This window comes from Hoplias malabaricus, chromosome 4 (genome assembly GCF_029633855.1).
Source record: "Hoplias malabaricus isolate fHopMal1 chromosome 4, fHopMal1.hap1, whole genome shotgun sequence".
Taxonomy (NCBI): domain Eukaryota; kingdom Metazoa; phylum Chordata; class Actinopteri; order Characiformes; family Erythrinidae; genus Hoplias; species Hoplias malabaricus.
This window is the reverse complement of record NC_089803.1, coordinates 65552164-65573178: the sequence shown is the minus strand read 5'-3', so window position 1 is coordinate 65573178 and position 21015 is coordinate 65552164. Positions and strand designations below refer to the sequence as shown.

At 41.1% G+C, this 21015-nt stretch overlaps 1 protein-coding gene across 5 annotated transcripts in view; it reads right to left on the bottom strand.

Annotated features, from left to right (window-relative positions):
- eps8a (EGFR pathway substrate 8a, signaling adaptor) overlaps positions 1–21015 on the bottom strand; it is a 68771-nt gene that overhangs the window by 34248 nt on the left and 13508 nt on the right. Inside the window, exon 1 of one of the 5 annotated variants that reach the window (XM_066667219.1) lies at positions 14811–15064. The exons of the other annotated variants lie outside the window; for them this stretch is intronic. The gene's annotated coding sequence lies outside the window, so the exon portion shown is untranslated. Of the gene's footprint in view, positions 1–14810; positions 15065–21015 lie in introns of those variants that run through there. 5 annotated transcript variants of the gene reach the window in all.

Sequence of the window (21015 nt, the reverse complement as noted above, 5' to 3'; positions counted from 1 at the left end):
TACTGATTTATAGCTGATGTCCCTCCTTTTTTACAATCTTATTTTAACAGTTAAAACCACGGAGAAGTGCCTTTACAGTCTATTTATAGCAGTCTATCTCCACACAAGCCCACAGTCACCGCCTCCAAACCCTCCCTAGCAATAATCAAAGATTAACAAATCAAAGTTTACTCAGTAACTAAGTCCAAAAGACTAAACCAGCTGATCCTCCATTACAGACATGAACAAACAGTTAGAAATAAAACAGGAAGCAATCACCATAAACAGATGAATTCGCCTGTAACACCTCCAACAGTCACCTGTCAGTCAAAGCATAGCGGAGGGCAGCTTAGCACTTTGACCTAAGCTCCAGGATCAACATGCAAGGGGGACATTCTGACGTACCAGGAGATTTCTCGTCTGCCCCAGAGTGTGCCTTTCACCTTTCTGTAATTCAACCAGTGCCAATAGTGAATAATTGAGCTTGGTGTAAATAGGGAGAGATTGTATCCGGGTCTCCACGAGATCCATTAATCAGACACACGCTGTTGTGCACAACACTGAATACAGAAATTAGGGGCGGTGGCAAAACTTTCTAGTGCACTGAACATGCAGGACTTTAGAAACTAAGCCACACTTGCACCTTTCTTAGTTACATTTTTTTGTATTCCACATTGTTCTTTAAAAGTTCAGAAAAATGTGGTGATTGTTACTTACAAGTTTACTCAACAGTCAACCAAATTAACTCAGCCTCTGGGCTTTCCTGTGCTCCTGTGAGGTTAGTATAATACTATTAAAGGCCAAGCACCAGCGATATGAAAGTGTCAAACAAATAAATACAGTGGAATTTGAGTTCCTAACTTGTGTTTATTGATAGTCAGAAAACATGTTATTTCTTACTAATTGAAGGAATAAGGTTTAAAAGACCGTTGGTCCCCCCCCCCAACGGTGTTGGGAAACTCTAATAGGCGTCTTGCCTGTGACGTAGATGGTGGACAACAACTCTAGAAGTTGCACTTAACTTAATGCAAAATGACGAAAAGGTGTGTTGTTTTTGGCTGCAATCATTCAATGTACAGTGGGACATCTGTGAACAAATGGCCCAAAGATCCCCAAATATCCAGAAAATGGACTAAATTTGTCAACTTTAAACGGGCACTTTGGAAAGGACCATCCGCTCACTCCGTTATCTGTAGCTCATTTCACTGGCGCTTTTCCAACAATATGGGCATGTAAGGACACCAACGAAAGGTGTTCAAGAGCCTCTGTAACATGGAGGTAAACAGGGTAAGGACACTCACTTCGCCTGTTTTAGTTGGTGTTAGTTAACGTTAGCTTGACTCGCTAAACTCGGTGGCTCAGATTATACTCGGCTACGTAGCTGCGTTACGGAGGTTTATAGTGTCGGATGAATTCGAGTTCGACTTCGATCACATTTACAAGAATAACGGTACCTCTAAATTTGAGTGTAGCTTATTGCTAGACTATTGTCATGAATAATGTTGGTTATTTAGCTAGATACTGTCATAACAGTCAGTCATAATGATGTTTTACCATGGCATTTTTCAGCTGTTGTCCACCAGTGACGTCACGGTCGCGTTCAAGAATTTCCGTAGCGAGCTCGGGTTTTTCCGTCAATTTAATAAAATTGTCAGTTTTAAAACAAATTAAGCTGCTATTATCATTTTAATTCATACTTATATATGTCAGTAACTAAAATAATCATGGAGGTCCATTAAGTGGTGCTTAGCCTTTAAGTAAGCTGCTTTAAAATTTGAAACAGACCTAAAGGGAGCATCTATGATTGTGGAGAAATGTGCTTTTAAGGTGGAATGGTGTGTTTGAGGGGGAAAGAAAAAAAACCCCAGTTATTTGTCAGTGGCTAAAGTTCAACTTGTCTGTAAGTTTTTATTCACTGAATTACCACAGAAACTTAAGTTCATCATGTGTTGCTTAAGTTTCGTTACTCACAGGAATTCTACACGTGCAGATGCTTTCGCTTTGTTGAATAATTCTGTTATGGACTCTGCCGTTAGGATCTGTTGTCTCTCATGGCCAAAATCAATACAGTCCAACATTAAATGTTTTATCGTAAGCTGAGTTTGACATTGAAAAGTCGCTGCAAATACTCAGCCCCAGATTGTTTTGTACACCTAGTAAACATTAGGTAATTATGAGCATAGAAAGATATCCCAAACATTTGTACATTTTCAGCTGCTGGTACTGTTCCTCATCTGCACTGACAAACTGCATTTGTACTGAACTTTAATGGAGCAAATCTACCACAATTCGATGCTTACTCTTTTTCTAGCACAGCTTTGCAGTCACTCTGCAGCACAGTGATGTCATTAAAGAGGATCTGGCTCCACAGGACCAACAAACCAATCCTTGAATGAGAATCTGCTAGAGCCACGTCAGCACAGCCTCCAGCCAAGTGACGGTGATCCAGGTCAAGATTAGTCTCAGACACAAGTTGATGGAGAGTCTGATACTTTCAGTGCACTAACCTGGCCGCAGTGTCAGGATTCTGCTGACTGCACTCTGATTGGCTCTCTGCTCCGACGTGAATCATAAAGACTGCCTCCTTCTGCCTCTGTGGAGTCTGGCAATGCGAGACTAGGCCAAGATGAACTTACAAACACCTTCTTTCAACACTCCATTCAGTTATCCACAGGAACATATACTCTTTATGAAACAATTAATGTTTTGGTAGAAACACAGCGAACATGAGATAATTCCTCTCTTCAGATCGGTCTACAAACTAGGTGCTCATATGAGCCAGTCTTCATCAATGTCTAATCTGGCGTTCCAACTGTGTTTCCAAGCTGAGAATTTGAATTGAGGTGGGGTGATTTTGTTAGTTAGTTAAAACACTTACAATCCTCCTGTAGTTGTCCTTCTGGAGTTTAGGGATGTCATGCTCTGTTCTACTCAGATATGAACTACAAAGTTAGTACAACACTGGTTAAAAATGTACAGAAACTCTAGAGGCTGGTTATTTATGTCCCTACCGGCACAGTTTTGTTCCTTAAAAGTTAAGCACCAGCGATATGAAAGTGTCAAATAAATAAATACAGTGGAATCTGAGTTCCTAACTTGTGTTTATTGAAAGTCAGAAAACATGTTATTTCTTACTAATTCAAGGAATAAGGTTTAAAAGACCGTTGCCCCCCCCCAAACGGTGTTGGGAAAAGTGTGTTGTTTTTGGCTGCAATCATTCAATGTACAGTGGGACATCTGTGCACAAATGGCCCAAAGATCCCAAATATTTATAGTGTCCGTAGTTTTCCGTCAATTTAATAAAATTGTCAGTTTTAAAGCAAATTAAGCTGCTATTTTCATTTTAATTCATACTTATATCTGTCAGTAACTACAATAATGTGAAATATTCATGGAGGTCCATTTAGTGGTGCTTAGCCTTTAAAGAAGAAATGTGTCCAGACTAAGCTTTAATATCTCTGTAATGCAAATATAGGTTTATATAGTGCCATGAAATCACATATCAGCTTCATCCCACAATTCCCTCATTTGTGCATCCTCGTTTTTCTTAAGATCCATCCACACCACAAGTTACTTCTGACGGGAGTTGCATCTACTCCTTCAGATGCGAAGCCTGGCACTGTTACTTTCCAAGCTCTAGCCACAGAGTATTGTTTTAAGCTGCTCATTGAGCACAGAGGAGGCTTAACCACTTGTCTGTCGTGGGATCGTTCAGTCATCCAGTTGGCAAGTACATTGCTCAGCCTTGTGGGAACGACTGAGCACTGTGAGAGCACTGACAATTACGTTCTCTGAGGAGCTGAATTTTTAATCCCAGCGGTACAGAGCTATCGCTATGCAGCTCTTCTACCAGGTGCACCATTTGGAGGCGAAGCAAAGTTTCCAAGTTTGGTGAATGGGTCATTCTGTGAGCTCTCATACTGACACTAACCATTTCGCAAACTGAATTAGAAAACTCAATCAGAAAAACAATGCCTTTAATTACTGTGGCTACAACTAATGAGTATTCCTCTAACCAATAAACCAGCTTCATCAAATACTAATCACATATTTGAACTAATGTATTCTTATGTTCCGTTTCCTTCAGAAAGTACAGTGGTGCTCTTAAAATGCTTTAAGAGATCTGATTAAAATTACAGTCTTGATCATCCAGAGGTCACTGGTTCCACTCATGTGAGGCTGGGTGCCCAAACAGTGCTACTGGCTTTGTCAGTGGGTAAAATTAATGTCTTTCAACACTAGGTTACTGTAAAAGAAATCTATGTGAATGAACAACAATAATTGAGTATAAATTGAGCGCAGCTTCCGATTTGCCACCGACTCATTTCTAAAAAGACTTAATAATGGAAAGTACAAGTAAGACAGCTTCTCAGACTGAACTGACCTAGAGTTTTAACAGCAACTTAACGGGTGGCTTAAAGTTAGGGCTGTAATGAAATTCTGATCAGCAAAATAGGAGAAAAACAGCCGATAAGCTTTTCAGTGCACCACTACTGATTAGAACATGTAATGCAGCCAAAATCAAGCTGATTATATTTTTTATTCAAACATCACTTTTGACATTGCACTGACTGTGAGAAAGTGGCTGTCTAACAGTACAGGGTGCACTCCTACACCACCACGGTTGAACAGAACCATCAATACTTGTCATTTGTTTGAATGCAGAGCCTTTCAGCAACTAATGAGAGTTTAACACATGATAGCTCCTGGCATCAGTGCTCTGCAGATAGCTGTGTGACATGGTGAAAGGCCAGAGGAAGTGAAAGAGCAAGAGAGAGAGAGAGAAACACCTGGCTAGTACATGCTGATAGAGGATGCTGAAAGATTGATGAAGTAGCCACTCACCTTTATTCGGCGGGTCATGGCACCACTACATCAGACTGACCAAAACAATGACACAACGACCATCTAATTACCATCAGATTCTCATCGCAAAGCAATTACTGCAGATCCCACAGAAGCCATTACTAATCACCGTCTACCAACAGGTCAAACATCTGCAATCCTGGCTCTGACTTTGACTAATGAGAAGCATTTTTATCAAGTGGAAATATCTCATCACTGCCTCGCCAAGACCTGCAGTACTTTGCATCTCTAATGTCGTGCTACTGTGTATGATGCTTATGCAAATGCAGCACATGCTCGGTCTCCAAATGTGAAAGAGGTTCAGAAGGAGAAAACCAATGTCGAGTATCTAAAGCGCAGGATAATAGTACTCATAATATACTTCACGCTCTGTCAGACAGAACTGCATTACACACAGACTCTGGTTAAGTTCCAGGCATCATTTGGTGCAGTGAGCTCCATGAAATCAATGAATGAATGAATGAATGAAATGCAGTTATTCTAGATCTGATATGCAAAACGTAACTCCAGTAAATTTAAACTATTCTCATTTTGCTGCGGCTTAATAAGAGAGATGACCACATTTCTGATGTTCTTCCAGTACCAACAGAAAACCCGATGACTGGAAATACATCCATATTAAAAGCTAATCCTTCTCCCAGTTCTCTTTGAAATGGGTAGAGCCCAAAATATTTGTCATGCCTGTAATTAGGTTTAAATTTTACATTCATTTTCACAGCCCAAGGGCAGCATGGTGGCGCAGCAGGTTAGTGTGGCAGTCACACAGCTCCAGGGACCTGGAGGTTGTGGATTCGAGTCCCTCTCCGGGTGACTGTCTGTGAGGAGCGTGGTGTGTTTTCTCCGTGTCCGCGTGGGTTTCCTCCGGGTGACTGTCTGTGAGGAGTGTGGTGTGTTCTCCCCGTGTCCGCGTGGGTTTCCTCCGGGTGACTGTCTGTGAGGAGTGTGGTGTGTTCTCTCTGTGTCCGCGTGGGTTTCCTCCGGGTGCTCCGGTTTCCTCCCACTGTCTAAAAACACACGTTGGTAGGTGGATTGTTGACTCAAAGGTGTGAGTGTGTGTGTTGCCCTGTGAAGGACTGGCACCTCCTTCAGGGTGCCAATGATTCCAGGTAGGCTGTGGATCTTTAGCCTGGCACACTGTGGTCACACATTTACCACTGAAATCCTCAAGGCCCATGCTTATGAAAAACAAATGAGCAGAAGAAGAAACAAAAACAACAACAGTGCATCGTGAAATTCTAATACATTCTTTGTGTTGTTCTAAAGCATTACTCGATAAAGTGCATCCCAAACCTTGGTTCAGGACACACAGTTTCAATCTACTAACACTTAAGTGGAGACAAGATCTCACCACCATCACATAACTGACGGGGTCCAGTTTAACTCCAGAAGAGTTACGCTTGTGTACGTGTGTGTGGTTGTACTACTACAAAGAGAGGGAGAGAAGGAGCTTTAAAAAAACGTGACTGAGCCTTTGTGGGGTTACTATGGCGACTATAAACCGTGTGATGAAAAGACCCATCCATTACATTGACTGCGGCACTGTTCACATGCTGCACAACTCGGGACTCAAAATGTACAAAAGGCTGATGTTGACTGCGTTGTTTCTGAAGAAGTTCCATTAAACTGCTCTGTTAAATTATGACAGAAAAGGACACTGGAGCACCAGTACTACCATGATGCCAGTTAGGAATGCCCTAGTGTATTATTTTTGGAAAGATGACATAATATACAGATCTACTGAGGCCAATAGCAAAAATAAACATGAAGATACAGCAGAATTTGGATTACATCTAAGTGAACTATCCTTTATACATTCAAATTTGTCCTTCTATTTTTAATTAATAAAAAAAAATAATAATAAATCATCTACCCCTAAACATACACAGTAAAACAGACCATAACTGTAAAAGCCGGTAGTTCTTTGCCATGTCCGACAACAACATTTAAATGAGCTTTTTATTGTCATCACTGATGCTGCACTTAATCCATCTGTAGCTCCTCACATCCCCTTTTTCCTGCCTGTTGAACAAACTGTACCAGGGACATTCTGTCCTAAGCCCACTTCTCTAACATTCAGGCCAAACACAGCAGACTCTGGTAAACCATCCATTATTAAAGCATCACCATGGCACTACAGGTGATGGACTGGTGCCCTGTCCAGGTTTGCACTCACAGACTCTGGGTAGGAAGCATTCGGGAGTTCTCCAGCTTCGTTATTGTGAATATGAATGCGATAACGTAAATAAACAATGCCCTGCTGATAGCTTTATCAGCTAAGCTCATTTTATTAAGCAGACCTTTCCCTATAAACAGAAGCCAAGTGGAGTGTTAATGTTAGCGCTAAGAGAAAATAAAGACTGAGGAGAAAACATTAACATGGGTAGCCGTGGCCTGGTAGTTAGGGAACTGGGCTTGTAACCGGGTTCAATCCCCAGAGCCGGCAGGTCATGACTGAAGTGCCCTTTAGCGAAGCACTAACCCCCAACTCTCTGCTCTGGCACGGATTGGTTTAACAAATTCCTGTGTGCAAACACAGTGGCCAATGACGTGATTCTAAAACACTTACTTTAGGAGAAACCAGTGAGTTTGCAGGACCAATGTATAATACTCATATACATATATCCATATTAATATCCATATACCGATTATATAAAATGATGCTGAAAGTCTCTAGTTTGAACATTTAGTTCTAAAAAGGCTCATTGTCTGAAAGCAGGGTCACGTAAGCCTGAATAAAAGGTTATAAACCCACCCCCTGTGCCATAGGCTTTATTGCTAACCCCAATCACAGCAGTCTTTTGTGTTTAACGTCAAAGAAAATCATCCACTTCCTCCACAAAAGACTGGGACGCCGAACTAGTCATCAAGCCTGTACTTCTGAGGAACAAAGACCAAGTAGTTCAAGCATGACAAGAGACCGATTAGCCATTGCCATGACTCTTCCATGAAAATGATAAGCCCACAGGTTGAGTATAATCTCCCCCCCATGTTTAAGTGCAGTATTAAGGGTGAACAGAGAGGTTTACTTATCAAGTGAATGTCAGGCTAACAGGATTATGGAGCTATTACTCGTAGCAGATGCCTGATACGGCTTCACATCCATATTGTGTTGAACGTCACTGGACTGTTGTCAACTGAATGACAACGACCCAGACCACACCTGGATTTGTAAGATTTGTAAATGGCTAAACATGGATTTTATATAAACACATACACCGAAGGAAATCTTTACCACATAGAAAAGCATTAACCCGCCCAACTATGTCAACAATGACCCAAAACCTAACCTTTCATCTGTTGTAAAAAGGAGCAGTGGATACTGTGCGGAGCTATAAAAGTACACAGGCCTGCCTAGCTGCTGAAGGCTTATAACATCCTGTACAGCTCGAGACAGTGATGAAGCTGAGGTGGATGGGCATAGAGATCTGCCCCTCAGGGAGCGATAAGAGTAAACTAGCAGTTTTCTCCCCTTGAAGAAGCTCTTTTTTTTTCCTCAGTTTCTCAATGCATGGAACATTAAAGAGGATTTGCAAGGAGATTTAAATACACACACACACACACACACACACACACACACACATACACATACACGGATCTGCAATAATCCACAGCTCACACCTCCTGAGTGAAGCATGATGGGATATGAGATGACAGCACTACACATTTAATGAGCTACTTCACAATGACTAAAATTTACAGACATGACTTTTACCTCAAACACTCAGGTGGTTTTATGTTATTTATTTTCAAATGACTTTTATACAACTGCTCTTTATCATATAAAACAGAGGTTCATAAATAACCATGATTGGATATTGTGAGGGGTCTGTAACTCCAAGTCATTACTGGTAAAGTTTTTCTATAAGAGCTCCAGACTGAAGGATGAACAACTCACTGTATAAAAAATTATATCCCTGTCTAAAGCATATGTAGATATATCACCCAAGTTACAAACCCTTTATAAAATGGTTTGCAAGCTACTCTTGCTGTTAAAGGCTAAGCACCACTTAATGGACCTCCATGAATATTTCACATTATTTTAGTTACTAACATATATGAGTATGAATTAAAATGAAAATAGCAGCTTAATTTTATTCAGCTGACAATTTTATTAAATTGACGGAAAAATCCGAGCTCGCTACGGAAATTCTTGAACGCAACCATGACGTCACTGGTGGACAACAGCTGAACAACGCCGCGGTAAAACACCGTTATGACTGAGTGTAATGACAGTATCTAGCTAAATAACCAACATTATTCATGACAATAGCCTAGCAATAAGCTAAACTCAAATGTAGAGGTACCGTTATTCTTGTAAATGTGATCGAAGTCGAACTCGAATTCATCCGACACTATAAACCTCCGTAATGCAGCTACGTAGCCGAGTATAATCTGAGCCAGCGAGTTTAGCGAGTCAAGCTAACGTTAACTAACACCAACTAAAACAGGCGAAGTGAGTGTCCTTACCCTGTTTACCTCCATGTTACAGAGGCTCTTCAACACCTTTCGTTGGTGTCCTTACATGCCCATATTGTTGGAAAAGCGCCAGTGAAGTGAGCTACAGATAACGGAGTGAGCGGATGGTCCTTTCCAAAGTGCCCGTTTAAAGTGGATAAATTTAGTCCATTTTCTGGATATTTGGGGATCTTTGGGCCATTTGTTCACAGATGTCCCACTGTACATTGAATGATTGCAGCCAAAAACAACACACCTTTTCCTCATTTTGCATTAAGTTAAGTGCAACTTCTAGAGTTGTTGTCCACCGTCTACGTCACAGACAAGACGCCTATTAGAGTTTCCCAACACCGTTGGAGGGGGGGGGGACAACGGTCTTTTAAACCTTATTCCTTCAATTAGTAAGAAATAACATGTTTTCTGACTATCAATAAACACAAGTTAGGAACTCAAATTCCACTGTATTTCTTTGTTTGACACTTTCATATCGCTGGTGCTTAGCCTTCAAATGAATAATCAAGTCAGTACGGTTAATAAGGTTTATCATAAATTATTGCCATTGTTTAACAGAAGTTACATTTGGTGTGATATTCTTACATATAAATATTACAAGATTATTTTGGTATACTCAAAGTGCACTTCCTTTATATTCCAGATGCTCGAACGGTCTTCTCAAGCACAATGAATTCAACAAATACAGCAAGCGTAGTTCAGGTCAATGCTAACTTAGAACACTGCTAATCCATAACCACACACACACACGTTTGGATCCCAGAGGCATGTTATTTTCTGCTCAGCTCAATTATTCCACTCTGCTTTCAGCTGAGGCCTACATTTATAACCTTAGTTACTGTGTAACTCAAAGAGTGAGGGGAAATACTGCTGTTAGCGTATACAGGGCACTGAATAAAGGGCCTACGCCACAGATCGTTTAATGTTATCTTTTGTCTCTGTTTGCTAAAGACTGGCTATCTGGGCTCGAAAAATGCCATAGCTCCTTACTTCAAACCTACACTGTCAGCATAATCCCCATCGAGCATAATCATCCATAATCGCATTACCCCCTCACTGTCGCTCTGCTTAATGTCAATATCGCATTTGACAGGTGAGGGAGTCTCGTCGAGTTAGAAGGTAACATTTTAGCCAGATTAATTATATGAATTTGATTTAAATTTGTGCTCTAGGAACTCATCTCTGCATGGCCGCTGTGTGACTGATGCAAACTGTGACACACAACAATTGGTAATTAAACATTAATCAATTATTGTCAACTTGCATTACAAATAAAGGAGAACTTCCACAAAGTTTTCATGATGCAGCCAAGTCCCAACCTGTAATGGGGAGAACAAAGCCCCATGTAGTTGCTACTCTAGGCTCAGCAACTTTTAGAGGAGGGTAGGAAACTAGGAACCACCCCCTCACCACTGATTTCAGTACAGAGCTTTAAAAACAAATGACACTAGCAGGAGTCCCAGAAACAAAAACCCAAATAACCCTTACCTGTTCATTCATTCATTATCCGTTACCGCTTATCCAGTTCAGCCTACCTGAAATCATTGGGTGCAAGGCAGGAACACACCCTGGAGGGGGCACCAGTCCTTCACAGTGCGACACACACATACACCTATGGACACTTGAGTCGCCAATCCACCTACCAATGTGTGTTTTTGGCATGTGGGAGGAAACCCACGCGGACACAGGGAGAACACACCAAACTCCTCACAGACAGTCACCCGGAGGAAATCCACGCAGACACAGAGAGAACACACCACACTCCTCACAGACAGTCACCCAGAGGAAACCCACGCAGACACAGGAAGAACACACCATACTCCTCACAGAGAGTCACCCAGAGGAAACCCACGCAGACACAGGAAGAACACACCATACTCCTCACAGAGAGTCACCCAGAGGAAACCCACGCAGACACAGGAAGAACACACCACACTCCTCACAGAGAGTCACCCAGAGGAAACCCATGCAGACACAGCAAGAACACACCACACTCCTCACAGACAGTCACCCGGAGCGGGACTTGAACCCACAACCTCCAGGCCCCTGAAGCTGTGTGACTGCGACACCTACCTGCTGCGCCACCGTGCTTTAATAAAATGTGTGTGACATGTGTTGGTCAAAATGCCACAATGATCAAACAACAAAGGAGGAGGCAGGACAATCCTGAAGTGTAAATCCTTAGCCTTTTCACATCCTTAAGCCTTTCAGAAAGGTGCCTAAGCAGCACAGACTCACATACTGGCCACTGGCCAATCTCGGTAGCTAAATCTACAACCCCTCTGGAAGTCTTCGTTCCCTGCTGAGGAGGCACAAGGGGGTGTGTGAGAGTTGCTTTTTAAAATTCTCCTGTCGTCTTATCTGTGGGAATCTCGAGCGGACCGTGAAACTTTGCCTCTGTTCACAGCTGATTTGCACTCAGCTCACAGAGCTCAGATAGAAATGCAGAGTGTGAGGATGTATGTAATAACCTCTTTTCTCCTTCTCTTGGTTTCTAAAGTTAGCGATGGGGTAATATTTTAAACAGCACTGCCCCAGTCATCGGCTGCTAGTGCATTCAAACCAGTGCCAGAAACAGCTAGCTTTATTCCCCCTTACGCATTGTTTAAATTAGGATCCATTTCCATTTTCAGCCCATTCTTCAATGGTCAGGACCCTTACAGGACCACCACAGAGCAGTCGCTGCAGTGACACAAGTGAGTGGATCAGACACAGCAGTGCGGCTGGACCATGTTGATCCCATTTGTAGATACAGCATCTAATCTGTGGCTTCAGTGTTTGTGTTGGTCTTCCGTCCATCAGTGGTCAGAAGATGCTGTCCACAGTGCACTGTTGGCTGGATATTTTTGTTAGTGCACGAGTCTCAGTTCAGCAGTAGCACTGATGTGGTTAAATAAATGTAGTGTTTAAATAGCAGTGTCTGATCCACACGAACCACCCCAACACAAACTGAAAGGCCACCAGTAATTCCTGCTCTGTAGTGGCCCTTGGGTGTCCTGGTCTTTGTGGAACAAGGCATATGGAGAATGAGTGTAGAATGTCCTTGAGTGACTAGAAAGGTTGCAAATAAGTGTAACTTCAAATAAAAATAAATAAACAAGAAAGTTTCAGTCTAGACTTGGACTTAGGTGCAAGGCCAATGGTGAATCACCAGAGCAAATCTTATTTAGGCTTAGCTCTAATCTGTCTCTGAGAAACAACCAAGTTACACCCATCTGAAATAAAATATATTCAAGAGTGCATTTATAAAACAACTTTCAAGCTTTTGAAAAGATTTCAAAGTATATGTTTGTTGTTACTGAAGTAACAGTTATGGTTCAAACTTATAAATATTACCTTTAAATTGATGAAAAATAATGTTCATCTAAAGTTTTTAGAGGTGGTATGAGTAATGAGTAAAATGAAAACTGAAGTACTGGACAGTAAGCAAAAAATGAAACCTGAAACATGTAAAACTCAGATTCTGGCTCTCTGTACATCTACATATGCGCACTTTCTGGGTATCGTTTTGTACTGGCTTTGGTACTGGTCCGACGTGAATCAAAGGCTGCCTCCTTTACACGTCATGCCAAAATAGTCCTCATGCTTGTCAGTCCTGTAGTAGGTGGTTCTTGGCCATTTTAAGTGGCAAATGTCACCAGACGTCCTCTTTTACCCGGACATGTTCTTTTTTTAGACTTAAAAAAAAATTCCCGGGCTGAATTTCACAAACGTCTGGGATTTTGTTTTTCTAGAGTTTACATAGAACTTCGAGAAGCGCTTCATTCACAAACTAGTCCCGCCCTCCCCTACTCCGATTGGTTCGCTTGAGTGAGAAGGGGGCGTGGTGAAGTAGCATAAAATCTTCTGATTGGACGGTCTGACTGTAGAGCTACCGTTATTGGTCGATAACCTTCTCTGTAAACATTTAATTGGTCAGTCTGCACGTGAGTAGTCCTTGTTTACGTCAGGCAAAGCTCCTGTACCCTCCCTCATCTCGAGCAGCTATGCCGAAACGTAAATGTAAGTTCTCGGATGAATTAAAAAAGAAATTCCCATGTTTTCCCATGTGTAGCAAATAAAGGTGTAAAGGACCTAAAAGCACACATGGGTTCAGCTAAACATACAATGGCAGGGAGGGGCGAGGACCCCCCCCCCCTCCCTAGAAAGCCTAGCAATGGCAGACTAGGTCAGTCCTACACTACACCTCATTATTTTCCTGATTGCGGTATTAAAATGTGATTTATCAGCAGCTTATTTTCACTTAAAATCATCTAAAACAGGCTATTATCACTACATTACACTCTCTCTCGCTCTCTCTCACACACACACACACCAACTACTACTACTACTCAGAAAGAAATACACAGCCATCGATACAACAAAATGTGTGTGTTATTTCAGGATATAATATTTCTGATAATGGTACCCAGAAACAGACAGCTGCCGTCACTAACTGTACCAACTAGTGTTACTCCCAGCGCATTTTATGAGCGTCTATTGACTAGTCCATAGCGGACAAGATAGAATTATACAAGAGACATAAACAGAACTGACAAGTGTTTAGCAAAAAAACCCTGTTCAAATGCTGATATTAGCACTGAACTGACACTGAAAAGAAAATGGAAAATGGAAATTCAGCACTGCTTGTCTGTTTACGATGCTGCATGCCTTAAACACTCAGACCAAGACGTTGTTTACGTCTACGCAGATCAAACAACCAAGTAATCTGTCAACGGAGGCATAGACACAACTTCTTTTTTTGAGTCTAAACACACTTTTCCGAATCCCCAAATGACCCGAGAATCACCTCAAGTTTGAGTGAGCCACTTCCAAAGACGAAAACACCAGCCAGTGTTCGTAGTAACAGGAACTGAAAGGAAAATTAATTTGCAAAGTGCCAGTGCTGTGAAAGTGTTCATTCAGCACACACACGTAACAAAAAAAAGGGGATAATTCTTCAGAACATTAACCGGAGCATCCATCTGTCACAGGCTCATCTGAGGAGGATTAGGCTAGCACATGTCAGAGGGGGGTGCAAACCGAGTGGTAGACACTGATTCACACCTTTCTAAATAAAGCTCCACTCTCAGCCAGACTCCTTGGGGCTTCGCTATTGATTTCTCACGATTCCGGGACCCGCTGGAAGTTTAACGAGAAAACCTACTTGATAAATCGAAGTGGTGCGGTCACTAATGATGCTAATGAAGTCATCTGAATGTTTCCTCGGTTATTTCAAAGTTAACCTTTAACCCACTGCAGGGACAAGCGCAGGAGTACGTCTGGTTCCTCCACAAGAGCTTATTAAGCTCATTTTAGATTCCATTGGAATGTACTTTAATGGACATCTGGGGTAATGTTTGACAGGTGATCCTATAACGCAAAGCTGAAATGGCATTTTCCAACCAGTAAAACAACCGAGAGTTGTATCTTTGAACAGGACAAATGCTGAACACGACAGCAGCAGCAAAACCTCTGAGAGTCACAGCACGGTAACAACATACACTCCTGCTCCTTACCTGAACGGTGAAGAGCCGAGGAGGACGAGGGAGCGGCCACTGCAGAAAAGCCAAATCTCAACATTTACACACCAGCATGGGTCATCAACATTGTCCTTCCTGTGCAATTATGTTAAATCCAGCATGCAACAATAGTTCGGAGCTGTTTGAGCGCACTCCGAGTCCTCTCCACGGTGCTCTGGTGATCAGGATTTGGATCGGTTGTTGTTCTAAGAGCAGTGGACTTAATCCTCTAATTAAGCACTCCTTACGCAGTCAGGGGAGAGATGAAGCCTTCAAGCGCTTGTGGACGTTTCTACACTGGTGAAAGGCTTAAGCTAGCACTGCAGGCGAACAAACACACACACACATGCGCACACACAAAGCAGATCACCATGACTACCAGCAAACTGGACAGCCACAGAATGTGAAAGCACATTTTACAGCCCAAGATTAGTAGCTGGTCAGGTTGAAGTATTAGAAACAGCTTTCTTAGAAAAAGTGTTAGTGGATGCCACACGATCGGCGGAGCGATGAAAAGCTGTTCCTGGAAGATCTGTGACACATAGCTGCCATGTTTCCCCCCCATCTTCCTGTGTTTTTCCACATTCAGACTCAAGCAGTGCCAATACTAACCAACTAAAGCCAAGTTTTTCAGAACTGGTTGGCTCTCAATATTAAGGATGGACATACTCCCTTTATAGTGCATTTAATGCTAGTCATTAAATGACTTAATCTAGATCTTAATAGTGCATTATTTCTAATACAGCATCGCTTATATTTCTCCATATGTGGGAATCTGAAATCGAGTGCTAGCTGCATGTACACTGTAGTTTAATGACTTTTGTGTACTTCACTTTAGAGGGAGTGAGGAGGTATTTGAATTTCAGACAAAGACCTCAGTTTACGCCGTTTTCAATCACAGCTAAATCTAATTTAATGCTTCATCTTCAGCCAAGAGAGATGAACTCCTCATTAATCATCTTAATTTCAGAAAATTTAAATCCCTGTTTATGTTTAAAACAAGAACACGAAAGAAAGAGAACCAAGAAGAAATGCTTAAAAAAAGAGCTTCTGCTCACTGCTCCTCTCTCCAGGGTTCTTGCACTAAACTGAGCTGTGGCTCCTTATTATTTACAGAAACAGGTGTTGAAACCATCCATTTTGAACAGGGCTGTGGTGTTAGATCCTTGTGGTATTTTGATCAAAGCATGTCACGGCTGTTTATTTTAGACTTCACTTGCAAAGAAGTGGTAGATTATGTCCCTTTTAAGGCGTCTAAAAGCAATCAAATAAATTTACTGCATTAGATACACGCTGCCTGATGCCTGAGACCTTGCTCCATGTTTTCAGATAAGGATCTGGTACTTCCAGTTTACCACTATTTTATTATTATTAACATTACATATAAAAGCATATACAGGTGGTCCTCGGGTTACGTCAGTCCCAAGTTACGATGTTTCATAGTTACGACACATCTCCCATTTACTGTATAAAGCCTTGTTTCGACTTTACGTCGAAGTGGTTTTACGTCGTAACGTCAACTTCGTGTTTGGTGTGCGCGGCGGAAGAATACATGGTTACGCGGCTCGGGACCGAGGAGGATAGGTGTTAGGATAGGATAAGTGCTTACAGTATGTTATTTCCGTACAAACCAAATATCGGTTTACGACGCTGCGTAGGAACGGATTAACGTCGTAAGTTGAGGACCCCCTGTATAAGACTTGTGGTTCGTTTGTGGTATTAAGTAGTAAATAAATGTTTGTTTTTTGCTTAATATTATTTACACTACAAACACTGAATTTGGCAGGAATTTTTGAAATTGGCTGGAATTCCAATTAAACATTTCAGTTCTCTTTCCCTAAAATTCTTTGGTTCTGTCACTCAAAAATTACAAGATAATATATTTCTTAATTTATTCCAAGTTAGCTATGGATTATCTGAAAATAAACGATAAAGTGTTATTTAAACTCTTATTTAATATAGTTTCCATAATAATAATAATAACATACGTGCAATAGAACAAAGAACAATTTATTTGAGCCTATAACAATCTTAAACATATAAAATTAACATTTATTCATTGCCAATAACATTAATCCTCAGGTTCACACAGAGGTAAAGCTCCACTGCCCTTGCATTTCAACAAATCAATACCACAATGTTTTTAAAGCACCATAAATAGACACATCTTTCCTGTCACTTTTGTTTTATCGTGAGACGAGTTGGTGGTTGTCAATCATTGCCTTACAGAACATCAAAGCTGAGCACATCAGAGGACAGCAGCGCTAACCGCAGATCCTCTAAGCTTCTGCCAGGGCTAGTTCAGGCATGTTTTTATTCCAGACAAGAAGAACATTTCTGGCTTTGTGCAAGGACTATCACACCTACAAGACAAACCACAAAAAAGATGAGTGGACCCTGATCCGAGAAGACAGCATCAGGTCCCCTCAGGGAACGTGAATCTAGGGCTGAAATATTCACCATTTTTCAATTTACCTAAGCAGACAGAACCTGTGAACTTAAGATCTCAGAGTCAGGGTCATGAATAGTGATCATGGCAGAAACTGATCTGATTTGGTTCACTTATTTAAGTGGTCAAAGGTTAATCACTTTTTTTCCCCTCATCGTCTTAATGCTTTTCCTTATTATGACACTTGGAACCACAAAACTGAGATTTAGCTCATACTGAAAGTATAGCGCTGAAGTTAAATGACAAAACACAGCATACATTTAAACTGCGGAAAACCACCATTAAAAAGTGCAACAGAAAATGTAACAGTGCCACCAAACAGCATAGGGTTTATTTGAGGTCATTTACCCAAAATGTTAGAGAACCCTAGACCAATCCAAACCAACCAAATATCCTTGTGCTGCGAACCCAGCCCAACCCTCTACTCACTGACAGTTTAATTATTACACTTAGTGTTCAAGCCTTAAAAACATGGGAACTATATTTTACAGAAACTAAAAGTAATTTAAAACAGCTGCATTATTCAAGGGCAGTGAACAGAAGTGGTTCGACTAAAGACTCATTCTTCAGAAGGGTTGAAGTGCACTACTGGTCAAAAGGAAATTAATGGATATGACCTTGATTGTTAATTCCAGGCCGTGTCGGAGTGGTCAGGGCAGCACCGTTGACCCGATCTAGCGCCAACATGCACATGGCTCCAATCCCAAAAGCGTGAATTAATGTAAAATGATAAATGCTTCAGGAAGCAGACACTGTCAGAACAAGAGCTTAGTCAAGTATGAGAACGATAAAGTAGGCCACATAATGGTGGAGTGGAGGTGAAGTTAGAGTATTACACTAAACTACTTTCAGAACTCTCAAATCCGCAAACAGGCCTGGACGATGTACGCAGACATTGCGCAAATGTCTGTCACTCCACTACACTCCATATATTTGCAGGAGACCATTAACTGCCCAAATAATTATAAATGTCTTAATAACAAATGTGTATATAAGACTGATTTTGAGAATATGTATTTATTAGGGGCGGCACGGTGGTGCAGCAGGTAGTGTCGCAGTCACACAGCTCCAGGGGCCTGGAGGTTGTGGGTTCGATTCCCGCTCCGGGTGACTGTCTGTGAGGAGTTGGTGTGTTCTCCCTGTGTCCGCGTCCAAAAACACACGTTGGTAGGTGGATTGGCGACTTAAAAGTGTCCGTAGGTGTGAGTGAATGTGTGTGTCTGTGTTGCCCTGTGAAGGACTGGCGCCCCCTCCAGGGTGTATTACTGCCTTGCGCCCAATGATTCCAAGTAGGCTCTGGACCCGCCGCGGCCCTTAATTTGGATAAGCGGTTACAGATAATGAATGAATTTATTAGGGGTGGGTCTTTAACAGGTTAATTTCGATTAATTAATTACGGGGAAAATAATGAAATAAAATTTTTTACGCATTTTAAGCCATAGAAAGTTTTTCAGTGCATGGGTTCTAGGTATACAAATTATAACAACGAACAATGTGATGAACATGGAGATGACGGAAGAGACTACGCTGGTGGATGGGAAATTTAAATACAAGAAACTTCCAGATGGACGTACAAACAAAAATGTTGTTATTTGCACTTTATGCAGGAAGGAGTTTGTTTATCACAGGAGCACTTTCACCGTTCGTTACCACCTTAACGCAAAACATGTTGGGGCTAGCGCAGGTCAGTAACGTTAACAGTACAGTGATCCCTCGTTTTTCGAGGGGGATGCGTTCCAAGACATTTTCCGCGAAGTAGAGGAAAGATTTTTTTATGTATTTAATGAGTATTTGGACTTTTAAAACCCTCCCTGTGCTGTTAACAACCCACCCTTCGCATTAAACAGTCATTCTATAATGTTTTTCAGCTGGAACTACATGTGATATCCTACCAGTTTCTTTAATAGCGTAATTCCTAAGCTGTGATTTAGCGTCAGTAAATTTCACTCAGATGTGGACACGAACAATACATGTACTGTACGTAAGAAACACTTGTAAATGATATATTTTGTCACCTACAGGCCTAGTCTAATATATGTAAATAATAATTAAAAAAAGCCCCCTTGAAAAAACCCACAAAGTAGCGAATCCGCGAAAGATGAACGGTGAAGTAGCGAGGGATTACTGTAACGCAAACAGTGTCGCCAGTCAACTCTCGACCACATGTCAGGGTTCACGTTCAGAAACGAAATGTCAAAGTCCACGTCAGACACACTGACCAATTCACTGGGAGTAGACTGGTGGGAAAATAAACAAGATTTTGAATTTAAGCTTATGTTCGTTGATTCATTCATCAACCAAACTTAAATTAATATTTCTCATACTAAATATTGAAATGTGATTAAAATGTGATTAATTTTGATTCATTAATTACAAAGCTTCTAATTAATTCGATTAATTTTATTTAATCAAGGTACCAATGCCAATGAGTTTTAATTTTTATTATTGAATTATTTATTATTTTAACAATGTTGGTGTTTTTCTTCCCTCCTTCTGTGACAAACCTACAGGCAAAATTACTTTCTGTTTTGAAAAAACGTAATAAAATAAATAAAAAATAATAATAATAATTAAAAAACTTGCAATCGTCTGCACGCTCCCAACCCAGAGCCAGCAGGCAGGACTGCAGAACATCAGTGAATACAACCCTGAGGCTCGCCTGAGTTAGGACACCCCTGGATGAGACCCCTTACATGATAATTTAATGAGGACCACGGATCCCGTACAATAACGCCTCATTATTTCAAACGCTGAGCAGAAAGAAGTGTGGTTGATGGATGAAATCCGTCAGTGGGGGGCAGTGAAAGAGCTCGCATTGCCACTTCTGGCTGCAGGGCATTTCAGGAAACTTGCTCGTCCCGTTGTAATCTTAACACAGTCAGGGTATTTTTTTTATTTTTTTTTTTATTTTGCAGAGACATGTAAAAATGTTTAAACACAAACACGCACCTAGTGAAATATCAAATTCCAGTCAGGCTTTTGGGTGCTTGCCCAGATATACATTGATATACATTGCTATAAACAAATAAGTGACTGAATAAGCTTTGGTCAATCCATCAGCATCAATCTAATCATATTAAAAAACATAATAAACTGATGGTACTAGTGCTGGGCGATATGAACGCAAATCAATATCACGATTAATTGCACATTTTACCACGATTCCGATTAATGAACAATTATTTTGTTTTTGTATTTTTGACCCTCGTAGTTCATGACGAGGCTTGTGCTGTAAATAAGCTCCACTATTAAAGTAGTGATATTTTTTCTAATGGCGCTGGGAGCTTGTTCCTCTCTTGTTTTTTGAGCACTGTTTATTTTTGGTGTGTGACTGTACTTTGGCTGAAATAGTTTTTTCTCAGTGTTTACATTTGACTTCTTTTTGTTGAGTGTCGTCTTAATTATAGTCAAAACACAACACGTCCAAACCACAGACTGTGTTTTTCTTTGGTACGAGCCGCTCGAGTCACTTGGTCGGCCTCATCGTTTAGGTTGCTTCCATGTGGCAGATAGGGGCAGAATCACGTGACTACAGCTTGGTAGCGTGGTTTTAAAGGGACAGTACATGAACACACATTGGGGACATAACAGATTAAAAATAATCGATATAGACAAGATTATGTTGATAAGAAGTTCTGAACGTAGATTTCGATTAATGGCCCAGCCCTACCTAGGACCATGAAGGATGAACATGGATTTTCTGCTGAAACAATAAGGTGAAATAAGGTGATTCACCCCAGGTTGTTGTTGGTT